Source organism: Phyllobates terribilis, unplaced genomic scaffold (genome assembly GCF_046119375.1).
Source record: "Phyllobates terribilis strain yellow unplaced genomic scaffold, ASM4611937v1 Scaffold_2__4_contigs__length_985480577, whole genome shotgun sequence".
NCBI lineage: Eukaryota > Metazoa > Chordata > Amphibia > Anura > Dendrobatidae > Phyllobates > Phyllobates terribilis.
Genome location: NW_027362762.1, coordinates 89342885 through 89363196, shown reverse-complemented (window position 1 = coordinate 89363196; position 20312 = coordinate 89342885). Strand labels below are relative to the sequence as shown.

General features: G+C 47.6%; 1 protein-coding gene across 3 annotated transcripts in view; it reads right to left on the bottom strand.

The window, feature by feature from the left end:
- The window catches only part of ELMOD1 (ELMO domain containing 1), a 135752-nt gene that overhangs the window by 53747 nt on the left and 61693 nt on the right, over nucleotides 1–20312 (bottom strand). Inside the window, exon 3 of one of the 3 annotated variants that reach the window (XM_073662198.1) lies at nucleotides 9756–9823. The exons of the other annotated variants lie outside the window; for them this stretch is intronic. The gene's annotated coding sequence lies outside the window, so the exon portion shown is untranslated. The remainder of the gene's footprint in view (nucleotides 1–9755; nucleotides 9824–20312) is intronic. 3 annotated transcript variants of the gene reach the window in all.

Sequence of the window (20312 nt, the reverse complement as noted above, 5' to 3'; positions counted from 1 at the left end):
CTTCTCCACTGATTGCAATTACTTTTTTGGGTTTGATGCCACTAAACCACCAGATAAAGATAAAGCAGAGGACAGCATTTGCCACTTCATTGTGCATGGCCAGCATGGTCCTCAGCTTCATATGCACAATACACATGTTCCCGCTGCTACTTTACTCTCAAACTGATCTTGGTGAGGTATAAATCCTTTCCTCGCCTAATACCAAAGGGTTTTGACATGGCTGTTTTTGGAATCCTAAACCTCGTCTACACTCTCTTGCTTGAGTGGTACCAAACCTAGTGCCAGTTTCTATCTAATGAACTACACACTGACTGCTTCTTGTATTACATCACTTCCCTGGTGGTCTAGACTATTGGGGTACTTCGTGGTTGCATCCCTTGTGGTCAAGGGTAAGGATGAACCAATGCTTGTTTCCATGTAAAAGCTCCTTCCCTGATGGTTAAAGTCCATTCACATGGTGGTTTAGGGTAATGGAGGGATTGATACTCATTTCTCTAGGTCCAGTAAGACTTTTCCTACCTTCCCATGGTTCAGTGATGTTTGTTCTGTTCTGTCTTTCTACCCCTCCTTGCCAGCCCCGATGGCCTTGGGGTGAATTTCATGTGCCATATATTGTATCTTTATACTTGCAATATATGAGTCCCGTGCACCACTCTGTTGTAACCCTCTACAAGGTTATAGCAAAATAGAGAAATCCAGGAACCAGGGCACAAGAAGTCCTTCTTTGGTAACTTTATTGGTACAGAAAAATCACAATGTTTTGGCCGCGCAGCGCCTTTATCAAGCCATAAGAAACAGAGATTTAGTAACCTAGTAACGTAGGTTGAATAAAGACATAGGTCCATCAAGTTCAATCTTCCTCCCCCAATTGTACATTTTGTCTAATTTAACTGTAACCCACAATGTTATGTGTATCGAGGAAATCATCCAGCCCTTGTATAAAAGCTGTTATAGTGTCGGCCATCACTACTTCTTGTGGTCGGCATTCCACAGTCTGACTGCTCTGACTGTAAAGAACCCTTTCCTGTTTATGTGCCGGAATCGCTTTCTTCCACCTGTAATGAGTGCAACTCTCTTTCTATATGTAGCATCGGCGTCTCTGCCCCGTACTAGGCAGAGACGCCGTCCCTCTCACCTCCTCGCTCCTGGCACGGCGTCCTCCAGCGCTTCTCTCCCCGCTGCTTCCGGCACGCGCTCCTTCCCCGGCAGTGTGCTTAGGGCGCGCGCGCTCCCCCTCTCTTAAAGGGACCGCGCGCGCCGTCCTAAGGAGTCCCCGGCCAATTGCCGGAGGACCTCCCATATTTAAGGCACCTCCTCCAAAATGGAGGTGCCCGAGCAATGTTGTTGCACTGTTCACTACTCTGCTTCAGCCCTCAGGTCCCGTTGCCAGTTACCTGCCAGAATCCTGCCAGTTTGCTGTCTGTTTCCTGCCTGACATTCCTCCTACCTGCTTGCTAGCCTGAGGTCCGACGGTCTGCCTTCCTACTCCTGTCAGTCTGTCTATGGACCAGCTTGCCCGCTCACCTGGGAGCGCACATCTGCTACCTGCCTGCTAGCCTACCTGGAGGCTCCGCCGTCACGTGCTGTGACCACCTGCCATTCCAGAGACTCCTGCCCGCTCACCTGGGAGTGCACACCTGTTACCTGCCTGCTAGCCTACCTGGAGGCTCCGCCGTCACGTGCTGTGACCACCTGCCATTCCAGAGACTCTCGCTTGCTCACCTGGGAGCACACATCTACCATCTGCCTGCTAGCCTACCTGGAGGCTCTGCCATCACAGGTCGTACCTACCCTTTACCCAGAGACTGCCCCGGTCACTTGCCATGACCTCCTGCCCGTTCATCCAGAGACTGCCCCGGTCACTTGCCGTGACCTCCTGCCCGTTCATCCAGAGACTGCCCCGGTCACTTGCCGTGACCTCCTGCCCGTTCATCCAGAGACTGCCCCGGTCACTTGCCGTGACCTCCTGCCCGTTCATCCAGAGACTGCCCCGGTCACTTGCCGTGACCTCCAGCCCGTTCACTCAGAGACTGTCCCGGTCACCTGCTGTGACTGCCTGCCCGTCTTCCCTGGTCGCCACCCGCTCCCTTACAAGGACCGCCCCCTTGTATAGTAGCTCAGAGGTTCCGCCTCCCAGACCCGTTACAGTTTGCTCAGGCCATGGAACCCGGTGGCCCCCAGATCTCCGATCTGCACCAGGAAGTCTTACGTCAGAAAACTCAGCAGGAGATGGTACTGTCCTATCTACGGTCCGTTAACTCTCGTCTAGGCGCATTGTGTGACTTGTCTATGTCTACCTCTGGTCCAGCCGTGCCCATTCCTGCGGTACCGCAATCCAGTCCCTTCATGGTACCCGACTATGGACCTCGGCTTCTGGCACCTCCATGCTTTGCCGGCGAACCTACTTTAGCTCGGGGTTTCATAAACCAGTGCACCCTGCACTTTGAGCTATTGGCATACCAGTTCATCTCCGATCGAGCCAAGGTGGCCTTCATCATGTCCCATCTTACTGGGGAGGCACTGGCATGGCTAAATCCCCTGTGGGAGAGAGGGGATCCCCTGGTGTCCGACCTGCCGTCTTTCCTCGCTGCTTTCCGGAAAGTCTTCGATGAACCTGGACGGAAAACCTCTTCTGCCTCCTCACTGCTACGTCTCCGCCAAGGGAGTCTCACCGTGGGCCAATATGCCATACGGTTCCGCACCCTCGCTTCTGAGCTTGCCTGGGAAAATGAGGCTCTGGTGTCCGTCTTCTGGGAGGGTCTTTCCGGTCGGATTAAGGACGAGTTAGCTGGTCGGGACATTCCTACCACTCTGGATGACCTGGTGTCACTAGCTACCCGGATTGGCATCCGGTTCCAAGAACGTGCCAAAGAGACTACCTGGGAGAAAGACTTTTCTTGCTCTGCTCCTACTTCCCTGAGACCTGCCTCTCAATCAGTCACTCCGCGGGCGCCCTCGCCTGAACCTATGCAGATCGACCTGACCAAGATGGTCAAATCTCGCCAAGAATCTCACCGAGCCGAGGGAAGCTGTTTCTATTGTGGCAGTATGGAGCACTTCATCCGTTCCTGCCCGGAGAAGCCGGGAAACGCCAGTGTCTAGGACCGCTCAGAGAGGTCGTCCTAGACAAAAGTAAGCCCTCTCCGTCTCTGACTTTACCGGTCTCTATTGCTTGGGGAGAAAACCGTCACTTTGAACTTGCCCACCTGGATTCTGGAGCTGCTGGAAACCTCATCTCCCAGTCTCTGGTAGAGAGATACCGTATTCCCACCAAGTCCCTGGCTGAACCATTATCAGTCGCCTCCGTGGATGGAAGACTTCTCTCGGAGACCATCCTGCTCGTCACTGAACCCATAACCCTGCAGGTGGGAATGCTGCACTCTGAGGAAATCTCATTCCATGTGTTGTCCGGACTTTCTCACTCCCTGTTGCTAGGTCTACCTTGGCTCCAGACACACGAACCCGTATTGAACTGGCGATCCGGTGAAGTACTCCGATGGGGTTCAGACTGCCAGAGGACCTGCCTGGTTCCGGTCCGCCCAGTTCGCCCTCCGCCTACTCCAGCTAATTTACCAGGTCTCCCGGCTCCTTACTGGCCCTATGCGGACGTCTTCGGTAAGAAGGAAGCAGAGACGTTGCCACCCCATAGGCCATATGACTGCCCGATCGACCTGGTACCTGGCACCACTCCTCCCCGTGGGCGTATCTACCCATTGTCTGCAGCCGAGACCCGGGCCATGTCTGAGTACATTGAAGAGAATCTGGCTAGGGGATTTATCCGGAAATCTACCTCCCCGGCTGGAGCCGGATTCTTCTTTGTCAAAAAGAAAGACGGCTCGCTACGCCCCTGTATTGACTATAGAGTTATTTGATCGTCTTAAAGGCGCCAGGATCTTCTCCAAGCTGAATCTACGTGGAGCTTATAACCTGGTCCGTATCCGTCAGGGAGACTAGTGGAAAACAGCATTTAATACCCGGGACGGACACTATGAGTACCGTGTGATGCCCTTCGGTCTCTGCAATGCTCCCGCCGTCTTCCAAGAACTGGTCAACGACATCTTCCGTGACCTTCTTTACTCCTGCGTGGTGGTATACCTGGACGACATCTTGGTCTTCTCTCCGGATCTTCCCACACACCGGAGGGATGTTCGTCAGGTCCTGCTTAGGTTCAGGCAGAACCACCTCTATGCTAAATACGAGAAGTGCCTTTTTGAGCAGACCTCTCTTCCTTTCTTGGGCTATGTTATCTCCCAGACAGGCTTGCGAATGGATCCCGAGAAGCTCTCTGCTGTCCTAAAGTGGCCCCGTCCGGAGGGCTTGAAGGCGATACAGCGATTCCTGGGCTTCGCTAATTACTATCGTCTCTTCATTCCTCACTTCTCGTCACGGACTGCGCCCATATCTGCGCTCACCCGTAAGGGAGCAAATCCCAAGGTATGGTCATCCGAAGCTGAGGAGGCCTTCCTTTCCCTGAAACAAGCCTTCTCCTCTGCCCCTGTGCTGCACCGTCCGGACTGCAACAAACAGTTCTACCTGGAGGTTGATGCCTCCTCCTCTGGAGCCGGAGCGGTGCTCACCCAGAAGTCTTCCTCCGGGAGAATGGTAACCTGCGGCTTTTTCTCTAAAATCTTCTCCTCCTCTGAGCGCAATTACTCCATAGGAGACCGAGAACTGCTTGCCGTTAAATTGGCGCTGGAGGAGTGGCGTTACCTGCTTGAAGGGGCTCTATACCCGGTGATCATCTATACGGATCACAAGAACCTGGCATATCTCCAAAATGCCCAGAGCCTTAATCCACGTCAAGCCCGGTGGTCTTTGTTCTTTGCCCGCTTCGATTTCATCCTTCATTTCCGCCCGGCGGACAAAAATGTCAAAGCTGATGCCTTGTCCCGATCCTTCCTGTCCTCCGACCAAGAGGAGGAGCCTATGCACATTATCGACCCCTCCAAGGTGATGAATGTGGCCCCCTTGGATTTGACTCGTCTTCCACCCGGCAAGATGTTCGTGGCGCCTCCAGACCGTGAGAGGGTTCTTCGCTGGGGTCATTCTTCTAAACTAGCTGGCCATGCCGGCCAAAAGAAGACGTTCCTACTCATTTCCCGGCATTACTGGTGGTCTACCCTGCGTAAGGATGTGGTAGACTTCGTCTCTGCCTGTTCATCTTGTGGCCGCAACAAAATTCCCAGACACTTACCAGCTGGTCATCTCCTGCCGCTTCCCATACCTGTTGCCCCGTGGCAACACATCGCTATGGACTTCATTACCGATCTTCCTGTCTCTGCCGGGTGTACTGTCATTTGGGTGGTCGCGGACCGCTTCTCTAAAATGGCCCACTTCATTCCCCTGCCTGGTCTTCCGTCTGCACCTGAGCTGGCTAAGGACTTTATTCGCCATATCTTCCGTCTCCATGGCCTACCCCTCCACATCGTGTCGGATCGAGGGGTTCAGTTTACCTCACGCTTCTGGAGAGCCACATGTAAACTGCTGCACGTCACCCTGGACTTCTCCTCCGCTTACCACCCTCAGTCCAATGGTCAAGTGGAGCGGATCAATCAGATCCTTACCAGCTATCTCCGGCACTTTGTTAATGCCCACCATTCTGATTGGGTGGACCTCCTTCCTTGGGCTGAGTTCTCTTATAATAACCACGAGAGCGAATCCTCTTCCAAGTCCCCGTTCTTTATTGTCTATGGCCAGCACCTCCGGATTCCGCTCCCTGTCTCCGTTTCTGTGGACAACCCTGCTGCGGAGTCTCTTGTCAGCGAATTTTCTACTATTTGGGAGAGTACCAGGTCCGCTCTTCTTCTGTCCTCTGAGCGGATGAAGAGATATGCTGATAAGAGACGTCTGGATCCGCCTCAATTCCGTCCGGGAGACAAGGTTTGGCTCTCGTCCAAACATGTGTGGCTCAAAGTACCCTCCTTCAAGTTGGGTCCTCGATTCATCGGTCCCTTCGAAGTCCTCAGGCAAATTAACCCTGTGGCCTACAAATTAAAACTCCCGGCCACCCTACGGATTCCCAACTCCTTCCACGTATCTCTCCTCAAACCCGTTGTCTTTAACTCTTTTTCCAATAATCCAGGTGCCCCTCCTGCTCCGGTTTCCGCTGATGACGTCTTTGAGGTAGAGAGTATTCTGGCCTCCAAGAGGGTAAGAGGAAAGACCTTTTTTTCTGGTAGATTGGAGGGGGTTTGGTCCTGAGGAGAGAACTTGGGAACCCAGGGAGAACATCAACGCCCCGCTTCTCCTTGAAAAATTTCTTTCTGGCCAAAAAAAGAGGGGGCCTAAAGGGGGGGGGTACTGTAGCATCGGCGTCTCTGCCCCGTACTAGGCAGAGACGCCGTCCCTCTCACCTCCTCGCTCCTGGCGCGGCGTCCTCCAGCGCTTCTCTCCCCGCTGCTTCCGGCACGCGCTCCTTACCCGGCAGTGTGCTTAGGGCGCACGAGCGCGCGTTCCCCCTCTCCAATTGCCTGAGGACCTCCCATATTTAAGGCACCTCCTCCAAAATGGAGGTGCCCGAGCAATGTTGTTGCACTGTTCACTACTCTGCTTCAGCCCTCAGGTCCCGTTGCCAGTTACCTGCCAGTTACCTGCCAGTTACCTGCCAGAATCCTGCCAGTTTGCTGTCTGTTTCCTGCCTGACATTCCTCCTACCTGCTTGCTAGCCTGAGGTCCGACGGTCTGCCTTCCTACTCCTGTCAGTCTTTCTATGGACCAGCTTGCCCGCTCACCTGGGAGCGCACATCTGCTACCTGCCTGCTAGCCTACCTGGAGGCTCCGCCGTCACGTGCTGTGACCACCTGCCATTCCAGAGTCTCCTGCCCACTCACCTGGGAGCGCACACCTGTTACCTGCCTGCTAGCCTACCTGGAGGCTCCGCCGTCACGTGCTGTGACCACCTGCCATTCCAGAGACTCTCGCTTGCTCACCTGGGAGCACACATCTACCATCTGCCTGCTAGCCTACCTGGAGGCTCTGCCATCACAGGTCGTACCTACCCTTTACCCAGAGACTGCCCCGGTCACTTGCCGTGACCTCCTGCCCGTTCACCCAGAGACTGCCCCGGTCACTTGCCGTGACCTCCTGCCCGTTCATCCAGAGACTGCCCCGGTCACTTGCCGTGACCTCCTGCCCGTTCATCCAGAGACTGCCCCGGTCACTTGCCGTGACCTCCTGCCCGTTCATCCAGAGACTGCCCCGGTCACTTGCCGTGACCTCCAGCCCGTTCACTCAGAGACTGTCCCGGTCACCTGCTGTGACTGCCTGCCCGTCTTCCCTGGTCGCCACCCGCTCCCTTACAAGGACCGCCCCCTTGTATAGTAGCTCAGAGGTTCCGCCTCCCAGACCCGTTACACTATATGGCTTGATGAAGGGCCTGCAAGGTATTAACATTGTGATTTTTCTGTACCAAAAAAGTTACCAAAGGAGAACGTCTGGTGTCCTTGATCTCTCTTTAATATGGGATCAGAAGAGGCATGACTAGTCCGGAGTAAAAAACATCTCGTCTTGCCTCATGTGTATATGCAACGTTGCAGAATAGAACGACATTCTTCAAACACTGCAGCACTTGTATGATTCATAATTTATCTATTCAGATTAAAGAAACGCTGTTCGATCAGTGGATGGGGATAGACAGGAGACCTGATCATTTTTATTCCATTAATCTTACCAAATTACTTACACTATCAGTTGCGTAGGGTCCACAGGACCCCAGTTTTCATATCGAAAAATAAACATACCGTATATACTGGAGTATAAGCCGACTTTTTCAGCCCATTTTTTAGGCTGAAAAAGCCCCCCTCGGCTTATACTCGGGTATATATAGTCCTATGGTGGATAGTAGGGGCGGGGGAATGCGGCGGCAGAGGAGCGGGGCACACGCAGTAGCCGGCTGCTGCAGCTACAACGTGTGCCCGCTGCTAAAGGGAAATGAAAATTCACTCTTCTCCATGCCCATAGGAGTGGAGAGGGGTGAATATTCATTTCTTTAATAGCATGCGCACAATGTCAGCAGCACCGCAGCTAGCTGCGGCTCAGTGATCCTCTGGGCCTGCTACTAAAGAGAATGCATATTCACCCTTCTCCACGCCCATGGAGCAGCGATGGAGCAGAGGGGAGGAAGGGGAGTATGAGTGTTTATTTTTTTTAATGTGTGCAGCGATGGGGGGCCATGCAAACCACAATAGAGGGGCCATACATACCAGGATTGGGTTTGAGGGGGCCATGCATATCAGGATTGAGGATGAGGGGGCCATGCATACTTGGACTGGGGATGAGGGGGCCATGCATACCAGGATTGGGGATGAGGGGTGCCATGCATACCAGGATTGGGGATGAGGGGTGCCATACATACAAGGATTGGGTATGAGGGGAGCCATGCATACCAGGATTGAGGATGAGGGGAGCCATGCATACCAGGATTGAGGATGAGGGGTGCCATGCATACCAGGATTGAGGATGAGGGGTGCCATACATACCAGGATTGGCGATGAGGGGTGCCATACATACCAGGATTGGGGATGAGGGTTGCCATACATACCAGGATTGGGGATGAGGGGGCCATACATACCAGGATTGGGGATGAGGGGGCCATACATACCAGGATTGGGGATGAGGGGGCCATGCATATCAAGATTGGGGATGAGGGGGCAATGCATATCAGGATTGGAGATGAGGGGGCCATGCATATCAGGATTGGGGATGAGAGGAGCCATACATACCAGGATTGGGGATGATGGGGCCATGCATACCCGGATTGGGGATGATGGGTGCCATGCATATCAGGATTGGGGATGAGGGGGCCATGCATATCAAGATTGGGGATGAGGGGGCCATGCATATCAGGATTGGGGATGAGGGGGCCATGCATATCAGGATTTGGAATGAGGGGGCCATACATATCAGGACTGGGGATGAGGGGAGCCATGCATATCAGGATTGGAGATGAGGGGAGCCATGCATATAAGGATTGGGGATGAGGGGAGCCATGTATATCAGGATTGGGGATGAGGGGAGCCATGCATACCAGGATTGAGGATGAGGGGTGCCATGTATATCAGGATTGGCGATGAGGGGTGCCATACATACCAGGATTGTCGATGAGGGGTGCCATTGCCATACATACCAGGATTGAGGATGATGGGGCCATGCATACTAGGATTGGGGATGAGGGGTGCCATGCATACCAGAACTGGGGATGATGGGGCCATGCATACCAGAATTGGGAATGATGGGGCCATGTATACCAGAATTGGGGATGAGGGATCCATACATATGAGGATTGGGGATGAGGGGGCCATACATATCAGGACTGGGGATGAGGGGTGCCATGCATGCCAGGATTGGGGATGAGGGGTGCCATGCATACCAGGATTGGTGATGAGTGGGCAATACTTACCAGGATGGGGAAATTTATCAGTAGCTGCTGCATTTCCCACCCTAGGCTTATACTCGAGTCAATAACTTTTCCCAGTTTTTGTGGTAAAATTAGGTGCCTCAGCTTATATTCGGGTCGGCTTATACTCGAGTATATACGGTATATTAAAGAATAATTTTGACTTTATTTAGGAACTTAAGATAACACATCTTAGCTAGACTATAATATCAAATTTTAAAAAAATCTAAAAAAAATGTAAACATCTACTTATGTACTATGAAAAAAATATTATTAAGATTAGCTTCTAGTCTACTATTGATTGGAATACACATGGTTAGTAGGAAGAGGAACAGCATGGAGTCTTACTTCCTACAGTTACCTGCAAGTTATTCAACTGTTTCTCTTGGTTTATAGTTGTTTGCATCAAATATGCACGGAGCCAGCACTCTACGGAGAGAAATAATCATCACATCATTATATGTACTATATATATTATATGTAATATATATATTATCTAATTCTGCAAACCATTAGTGGGTGCTATTTGCATTGTGTATTTAAAGGTAATCTTCCCCTTTCATAGTATAATGAATATATACAGGCATGGAAAAGTGTTGGCACCATTGAAATTGTTCCAGAAAATGAAGTATTTCTCCCATAAAATTATTGGAATTACACGTTTTGCTATACACGTTTTTAGTTCAGACAGCATAGCCAGAACAATAAACAGATTTTTTTAAAAAAAATTCCAAAGTCAAATTAGAAAATAGCAAAAGGCAATGGTACTCACCAGCCAAGATTTCAAGAAAAATGCACACCATGACGCAGCAGGGCCCCCTTTTGTTAGAAGGAGGTAACACAGGTGCAGAATGTTTTTATTTCCTTTGTATGTACTGTATTGAAACACAAAAAAAGAGAAAAAATGGCGAATTGGACAGCATTTCACACAAAACCCCAAAAATGGGCCAGACAAAATTGTTGGCACCTTTCCAAAATTGTGGGTAAACAACTTTGGTTCAAGCATGTGATGTTCGTTCAAACTGACCCATGGCAAGTAACAGGTGTGGGCAATATGAAAATCACACCTGAAACCAGATAAAAAGGAGAGAAGTTGACTCAATCTTTGCATTGTGTGTCTGTGTGTGTCACACTAAGCATGGAGAACAGAAAGAGAAGACAACTGTCTGAGGACTTGAGAACCAAGATTGTTGAAAAATATCAACAATCTCAAGGTTACAAGTCCATCTCCAGAGATCTTAATGTTCCTTTGTCCACAGTGTGCAACATAAGAAATTTACAACCCATGGCACTGTAGATAATCTCCCTGGATGTGTACGGCAGAGAAAAATTGATGAAAGGTTGCAACGCAGGGCAATCCGGATGGTGGATAAGCAGCCCCAATCAAGTCCTAAAAAAATTCAAGCTGTCCTGCAGGCTCAGGGTACATTACTGTCAGCGCAAACTATCCGTTGACATTTAAATTAAATGAAACAGAGACTTAAATATGTTTGCCAAAATATACGTGAGTAAGCCAAAATCCTTCTGGGAAAGCATCTTGCGGACAGATAAGACCAAGATAGAGCTTTTTGGTAAAGCACATCATACTAATGTTTACCAAAAACGGAATGAGGCCTACAAAGAAAAGAACACAATATCTAAAGTCACTTATGGTGAAGGTTCAAAGATGTTTTGGGGTGGTTTTGCTGCCACTGGCACTGGGTGCCTTGACTGTGTGCAAGCCATCCTGAAACCTGAAGATTACCAACGGATTTTGGGCCGCAATGTAGTGCCCGGTGTCAAAAAGGTGGGTTTGCATCCTAGGTCGTGAGTCTTCCAGCAGGGCAATGACACCAAACCTACTTCAAGAAGCTCCAAGAAATGGATGGAAACAAAGAACTGGAGAGTTCTGAAGAGGCAGCAATGAGTCCGGATCTAAATCCCATTGATCACCTGTGAAGAGATCTTAAAATTGCTGTTGGGAGAAGGCGCATTCAAATATGAGAGACCTAGAGCAGTTTGCAAAAGAAGAGTCCAAGATTCCAACTGAGAAGTGTAAGAAGCTTGTTGATGGTTATGGGAAGCGATTGATTGCAGTTATTTATTTTGTCTGGGCCATTTTTGGAGCTTTGTGTGAAATTATGTCCAATTTGCCTTTTTATCTCTGTTTTTTTTTTGTGTTGTTCCAATACACACAAAGGACAAACATGTCTATAACAAAACATGTGGAATTGCAGTAATTTTCTGGGAGAAATACTTCATTTTCTGGAACAATTTTAAGGGTGCCAACACTATTGGCCATGACTGTAATTTGTACAATATTTCATAGACCAAATATAAATCGACCCCTTTACAAAATACCAGGCTATCTGGTAATAATAAATATCAACTGGGGTTTTCTACACCTCTTGAAGACATTTCATCTTAGTGCTTTAATCAGGGAGGATATCACAGCATTATATTTTTTATTTCCATTTTCCATGAACCTTGTGCCTTTTATCACTCTATGTATAGATCCAGCCTAAATATCTAGACAGAAGTATGACCATGTCTGAATTGGACAGGTTTTTCTTTATTTTATTCCCGCTGATTCCCTGAGTATTCTGCTTTTTTCGCTGCTTTTTTTTTTAAATCCACCATACAGTAACAGAGATATGGGTCTTTTTATTTAGTGCTCATTTTTATAACTTTTATTAAGAGGGAGTGGATCACAGGATCCTCTGGGGCATGTCTTTAGGATACTCTGCATTATTACCCTGTGAGCGGTGTAAAAATTAGTAGTACACAAAAAGGCCTATATCTCTGGAGCGTATGGCGGATTTAAAAACAGAAAAAAAGCTAAATACTCAGGTAAGCAGTGGGAAAAAAACAACCAAAAAACTGGCTACTTTTGACTCGGTGACAGATTATCTTAAATAAGCCTTAAAGACAGGAGAATAACTATAGTTGGTGAAAGGGTTGCAGTTGAACCTGGGCAATACAGCCTAGAGCACCATAATGGTCCTTTTGACCCATATGAGAAGATCAATACAAAAAAAAACCACAGTAATGTAGGGACCAGTTGGAGATTTTGCATCGGACCCCATTAGCTTCAAGTTACGGTATGTCACTGCTTGAAGACATTTCATCGTCCACAAGGATGACGACCTGAACTGTGGAAGCAGCTCTGATGAGTGGAGCTCTTCCAACCTCTACATCACCGGTATATGGCAATCATTACTCAATGGGGGAAATCACTCATCAGTCATTTTGATTATACATAAAAATCTGTTAAGAAATTACAAATATTGCAAAAGAATAAAATAAAATTGCTGTATAAAAAGTTCTACAATGTTCTAATATATTTTGTATTTTAACTTCTCAAAATTTTCAAAAAAATACACATACAATCCCTTTATGCAATGGGATGCTTGAACAGTCGGAGTGCTCCTGTGTTCTCTATGAGAGTGTTGCTTCCAGACTCCTCTGATAGCGGCTCCAGAAAGAATAAAACGATCAGTCATTGGAAATCCAACGCGCCAATCCTTCTCTGCCCCAATATCATCTGTCGAGGAGCAGTCAGAAGGCCTCTATTTACTGACTGTTGGCTGATAACGCCAATATCGGTAGGTATGGACGACTTTAATCCAATATGTAAGGGAGCTGTAGCGGCGGGCCGTGGTCACCCCCATTTATAACCCCTTAAAAGCAGATGTCATGATTGACAGCGGCATCAAACAATTTAAACTACTGCAGTCACTCTTGGGTTCCTGAGCTCTCTCAATACAGTAAATGGGCACAAACGGCATAAAAGTAAGATGGAAGTTACTAAGGGGTTTAATCCTAGAAACCCCTTTAAGGACTCCATTTTATCACAATACAAATTTGATACATTCTCACACAGACACATAGAGCATAAATGATGCCTAACAGACTAACACAATCTCTACCACTATTAGAAGAGTAACAGGAGACAGTACCATGTCCAACCTCGCCACACTTACAGACATTAAAGGAGTTATCCAGTGAAAATATGTTATCACCTATCTATAGCAAAGATCAAAACTTGTTGATCGGTGGTTGCCGATCCGTGGGGACCCGCACCGATTGGCAGGACAGGGAACCTTTCTCTGTTAGAATGGAGAAGCATTGCACATGCTGGACCACCACTCCATTCATTCCCTATTTGGTTGCAAAGTTCTGTACTCTGTATTTTCCGGCAGCCCCATGAAAAATGAATGGAGTGGTGGGTGGGCGTCAGACCTGCCGCTCCATTTTATAACAGAAATAAAAGTGCTCTGTTGAGAATAACAATTTCCAGTTATACCAATTGCTGCGGATTCCAGTGCTCGAACCTCCACACCGATCAGTAAATTGTCACCTATCCTGTGGACAGGCAATAACTTTTTTTTAACCAGACAACCCCTTTAACTCTGAGGTGGAGTACATTTGTACATTTTTGCTGTGAAGCCCTATAATTTCTGTGTGCGCTACTGTTAAAAAAAACATTTAAGAAAACTCAAAAATTCAAATCAATAGTACACATTTATAAGTAATATCAACAATGATGCGTCCACCCCGACGTGCGTTTCAAGGACGAAGGCAGATGTCGAAACGCATGTCGGGGTGGGCACATCATCGTGTGACCTCTTGTTCCTGACTGCCACCCAAATATATAGACATACTTAAAACATACATATTGTCAACCCTTACTGGGATTGCTCAATTATATTATATTTGCTAGGAGCCCCCTTTCTTCCTTTGGGTATTTATTCATTTAGCACCTTAATTTCGCTTAAGGAGGCACAAACCCTTTCAAACATACTACCTCATGGCTTAAATATCCAGATTTTTGAATACGCTGCTAAATACTATGTTATCTATATCTTTGGACATGTAATGATGAAATTTTATTCGCATTGAGAATCCTCCATTTAATATAAGCGTACCCTGTGATACATTGGACTTCTTTTATTTGCCATATAATGTCTGTTACATACCTATTGTATTATTTGTACACACTTTGATTAGCGCCCTCTTCCTGGTGGTTCCTCCACCCTTATATGTATTTTTATCTTGATCTAATAAAGTTTGACATACATTTTTTACCATTATTTTTATGGCTTGTTCTCTTTTGCCTCTTGTTAAAAATCCATGTGTAAATAGGCTGGGTGGATTTATATAACTTGGTTATAACACTGTTAGTGAAGATGTAAAATAACTTCGAGGTTTGGAGAATTTCGATTGTACGGTCACAAATAAAAGGTGGTCACAGATAGCGGTCACAGCAGCCCACGTACATAATGTGAAGGTAATGATACGCCGGATTAATAAAAGAGATTAGAAGGAAATGAAACCTCTATTAACACATAAATGAGTCAGTGCTCGGGCTGTGAATGTCACCTCCTAGTGTTACATTGTTTGCCAAAGTCATTTTTGGAAACCAGGCACCTGTTCAGAACTGCAGTGTGAATGACCTAAGCGATACGACTTCTGGAGCCTACGCAGTGGAACCGCAGTGGTGCTGAGATCCTTACATAAAGGACACTTAGAAATCCCGTAGTGTGGCAGATGTTGAAGAACAGCAATTACCAGCACACTTTGACAAACAGCTCGACAACCACAAGGACCAGCTCTGCAAAGAGTGAAATATTTATATCCGTCTTTATAGGGAGTCTTTTCAACACAAAATGACTGATCAAACCAGGACCAGGCGCTCAGTGCACTGTTGCGTGGGGGAGTAATTCCGTGTCATGCTAGGTATGGGAAGGACCCAGCGATGGGAAAAGGGGGGGAAGGCCGAGCAACTAGGGAAAGGGAGAGTGGAGACCCCCTAGGCAGATCTAACAACACCCTGACTCCCCTATCGTCTATAAATAGGTTCCGCACCTATCGCTGACCAGGATACCTTAGCCCTGGCTGACTCTAGAGCGAGGCCCTAGGTAGGGAAGGGGAGGGATGAGCACTAGTCAGCCCCACAGCAACTAAAGACAAACAAGGGAAACATACAAGGGGATACACTTTGCTTTGAGAAGACACCAAACGACTACAATCCACGAAGGAACTCCAAAAGGAATCTAGGCAATTGGACTAGAACTCCAGACCTGAACAGAGGAATTTACTCTATCACCGGCGATTCTCTGGAGAAACTGAGTGTATTTAAAGATCCAGCAAGAGTGTGTTATTTAGCAGCAGAAGGTAGAGATCACCGCTGAGTCCTAGAGAGGGAGAAATGATGAAAGGATCAAGAAGGTGTCTGCAAGGCCAAGCGCAGCGGCCTTCTACAGCGGGATCCACAATGACTGTCTGTCAAACTTGACACACCAGTGACATTCCATGCACCTTCCCTACTCACTTTTCAGTTATGTCCGCCATTCTCTAGTTCCTGTGAGGTCAGAGCTGGCAATCAAGGTAGAGGGAAACTGAGATAGATGCAAAAGAAACAGGTGGGAAGCTGTATCAATTTGATTGTTCAAACCAAGGAGTGGGTGCAGGGTTCACCCTTGGCATGGGCAGTCATTTTGTGCTGATAGACTCCCTTCAATGCATGTAATTGAGGATAAAAAAATAATTTTTGCAATTAGATTTTGGTACCGTTTGCCTTCTGTGTTGTGCTGTTGATTGCTGACAGCAGAATGAGTTAACTGAGAATCATTCAGTCAAGCGCCATGGGAGTCTGACAAGAGAGTTTGTGTCTTTTTCTGAGCTGCTTTCAGGCTGATTTATGGCCATAGACCACATTAAAGTTGAATGTGCAAAAGAATAAAGTGTCTATAAAGGCCAAACGGTGAAAAATATTTAATGAAATCTAGTTGTAAATATGAATTTTAGCCCAAAGTACATGCATGTAAGAAAAAAATCATCCTCAATGGTGGACAACCAAAAGGAAAGAAAAAAAAAAAACCTTGACTGGCATAGGCAAATTTATTACTGGAAAAAAATCCTTCCTGATGCCCACTGTAAATTGTATAAATTCTTGTATCATACTGTAATACTATATTAGTACTAGTAAACATATTTATTGTGATTTATAAGGAAGATAGTTAACCCATGTTTGAAGGGGTCGTCCACCCTGATTTTTTTCTTCTTCTTCAAAATGCTTCGCATGGTAAATAATAATAAATAATAAAAAAAATCAATCATACTTCTTTTAGGCCATGTCCACATTTCAATTTGGACGCTCAATTTGTCTGCTCCGTTTTTAGGAACAAACGGAATTAATGTCTAAAATAAAATAGATCCATTACACAACAAATGGAAGAGGTGAGGCCCCATTGATAATTATGGAGTCTACATGGGTTACATTTTTCTACTTCCATTTACATCAGTAACACAATGGATCAGTTTTGGACACTAAGGCCAGAAATTTCTGAAGGCAGGAGTGTACTAATGGGTGCAGGGGTTGCAATTTCGTAAGGGTCCTGGAGCCAAAGGGGCCCAAAATATGCCTTTAGCCCATATGAAGAGACCATTACTATTAAAGATTTGCAATACTTGGGGGCCCCGTTGGAGCTTTTGCATTGGGGTCCATAACTTCACTATCTGCATGGGTCACATGCCTATCCATATGGAAGATGAAATATGGATTTCTGTATGCACGCTGTTCTGGCCGTACAGATAGGTGACTGCTTAAGCCAATCACCGCTTGGGCAAGTGATTGGCTGCAGCAGTCACAAGCCTGTCCAACAGGCAGCAGGAAAAGGGAGCATGGAGACTACCAGAGAACATGGGTGATGGAAGAGGAACAGCAAGGAGATTATTAATTTGGGTATGATTTGGTTTATATTCTATTCTTTCACCAAGTTGGGAGATTTTTGGAAAAAAAAATTAGGTGTGTACAACACATCATAAGAAGAGGGCGAGCACTGGAGAAGGACAACATGGTCGGAGGAACTAGGCTTGCACAAGATTGACCTTCCTACAGATCGTTCATCCATCAAGTCGCCATGGTCAAGATCAAGCTGAAGGCTGTTAATAATAATAGTAATAATAATAAAAACCCCTTGAAGTCTAGTCACTATTTGAGGCGTTACTAAATTGTTCCATAGCTTTACAGTAAATGAACGCTACGGAACTTGGTGATGAAATTACACTTTCCTTAGTCAGAGGCAATGACGCCATGCTCTCTGTGGGGTCTACATGACTGCGATGGGTCCATGCTGTACCTATGTCTTTAAACGTAACCACGTAAGGGTGGTATTTTATTTTTGCAGAGATTTTACTCTATGAACATTCCCATTGGCATCGTCCACTGGCTGTCGGGAGGTTATTCAGACACCTCTTCCCATATTTTATCCATAACATACACAGATATCACCGACGCTTGATCTCTTACTGATATGACCTCTTGTATGACTCACTGCCACCTCATAAACAGTTATTATTGGAAAACCCCTTTAAATATTAGTCCTCGATGAAGGTTCTAGTATGTTTAGGATTGATACTAATTCAATCGGCAAGATTTCTGACCCCGCTACGGGAGCCCTATGTAGAATCAGTCCTTTTCCTTGTCGCAGACGTCTTTTCTGTGTGGATCTTTGCGCCTCTAGTGATTTGGATAAGTTTCTTCTTTTTCTCTCGCTCCCTCTTGCACGAAGAAGCTATCGCCAGCTCTCACCTCTGGAATCTGCAAGAGGATCTCCATGGCAACATAACGTTCCCGTCCTTTTCATCAGATTCATCCCAGCGACAGGCACGATTGTGCTGCCTGCATATTAACTTCAGCTACCAAATACCTTCTCGTCTGCAGGAAGCTTCACCTTATCGCACCCCGGCCTATAATAATCAATAGACTCGTCGGGGTACATATCAGTATTACCGGGTCTGGGACTGGCGTTATTGAACTGTTATGGTATACTCTGACTGCCTTGTTGGTTTTGGCGCTCCTTATTACTTTTGACGTCTTTTTTTATTACAGCATCTGCACATGATAAATATCCAAAAATACAACATATACACCAGAAGAAAAGGACGTCCTGGAGTGGCCTGATGCAAAAATCTCGGTTCATACTAGTGTTGTAATGGGGCTAAAAAGACCCTGATAGAATCCGCCCTCATGTATAAAGCGAGGTTTTTATATTGGGAGTAATGGTTAATGAATACCGTGTAGTTACTAAGAGGGTTAATGGGAGACGGTGTAGTTGTCTGTGAATGACTCACAGAAGAGAGCGCTGCTCAGGAGTGTGTTGCTAAGGGAGACCCCCCGCCTTAGCAACCGCAGGCTTGATAAGAGACAGTTTCCTGCGCTTTGACGTCAGACCTGGAGTCAGGCGAGCAGGAGAGCAGACGTGACCTTGGTGCTGACTATAGAGAGGATTTGGAAATCCGTAGTCCACCCACCTAAACGTCTTCAGATTTAGAAGAGAGAAGTCCACCCATGTTCTAGAGCTGGAAAGCAGCCATAGGGCTCATGCACACGACCGTATAAATCAGACGAGTGCTATCCGTGGTTTTGAAGGCTAGCATTCGTAGAGGGACCCAGCAAGACTGGCACCAAACCAGCAAAGGCGCAGCCACAGATGCACTGGGCACTAGCTGCCCAGCTAGGCAAGCCCTTGAGGGCCGAGAATACTCTTCACCCAGCTCCCAGTAACTGTAAGGGGGACTTTGGTAGAGCCCTTCCCAGGACAGCGGCATCTGGTGACGCGGCTGGTGCCTAGTGAAGAACCAGGTGAGTACCTCTGGAAGAACCACAGGAAGTGAAACCAGAAGAGAAAATGAGAAAAACCCTGAACAGATAGCAAAACCTAATGTTAGCACCACTCACCACCAAGCACATAGTGAACTGCAATAAACAGCAAAGGACTGAGCAGGGAGCAGAATTATATAGCTCACCTAATGATCAGGTGTTGATTATGTGTCACCCAGGGGGATATAGGGGGGACTCGGTACCCGAATCTTTTACCTTGCTTAGGATGTCACGGCAGTCGGCTCCCGGGCCCGTACTCTGGGGTCTCTCTTGAAAAAGGGTTTTTTAGTGTATGGTTTGTTTCGTGACGCCACCTGTGGTTTCCGGTAATGGTTAAGAGAGCTGCTGCAGACCTCCGGGGGTGATGAAATGGCAGCTGGGATGTTTCTGCTCCCCACAGGCAGAGCGGACCCCCGGGGCAGAGTTGATGGAAGGGATGCAGGTAAGAGATGGCCAGGTCAAGGGGAATGACGGACAAGAACACAGAGGGTTCGCTTCAGTACCTTTACTGGTGTAACGACAGGTATGGTCCAGGGTACTTGCTAGGAAGGGTGCACTTCAGGACTTCTCCCCAGTGAGCGGGTATAAGGCCTCCTGATCTATGTCTCCCTTTCTCTAAGCTTCTAGCCAGCCTGAAACTTGGCCTAGCTTCTGTGTTGTGATGCTCTCTCACCTGACCGCTTGGTAGTAGGACCTTTCTTTGGCAACCACTATCCCTAGACGCCGGGGCCTTCGTGGTTCCTAGTCCGGTTATTGCTGGTAGCTTCAGGATGACCAGGGGTCTGGAAGCCTCCTGGTATGCCGGTTGTCCCTACTGGGTATAGAGGACCCTGTAGGCGCGGACCCGGTGTCCGGTTTGTGTCTTGGGGTGAGCCTATGATGCTCCTCTGCCCCCCTCAACTCCTCTCTCCTCTCCTTACTGCCTCCGGCCACACTTGGGGCCCTCAATCCAGCAGCAGACGTGCTGCGTCTTCACCGCTCTCAGTGGCAGCACACTCTCTGAACTACTAATTGAACTGCCTGGCTCCACCCTCTATATATATATCCCTAACAGGGCTCCCTCTGGTGGTCTGAGTTGGAAGGGTGGAGGTGTCTGTTTGTAGTGAGGGCCTCTTGTGGAGAAGTCCGTCCATGCACCCTTTTGGGTCCTGTGGTACCTGTGAACAGCAGGGTGCCACAATTACCCCCCAGTCATCCCAGACAGCCACTCCCTGCTAGCTTCAACAGTACCCTATATTTAATATGCAACTTTGCTTTACATTTATATATAAT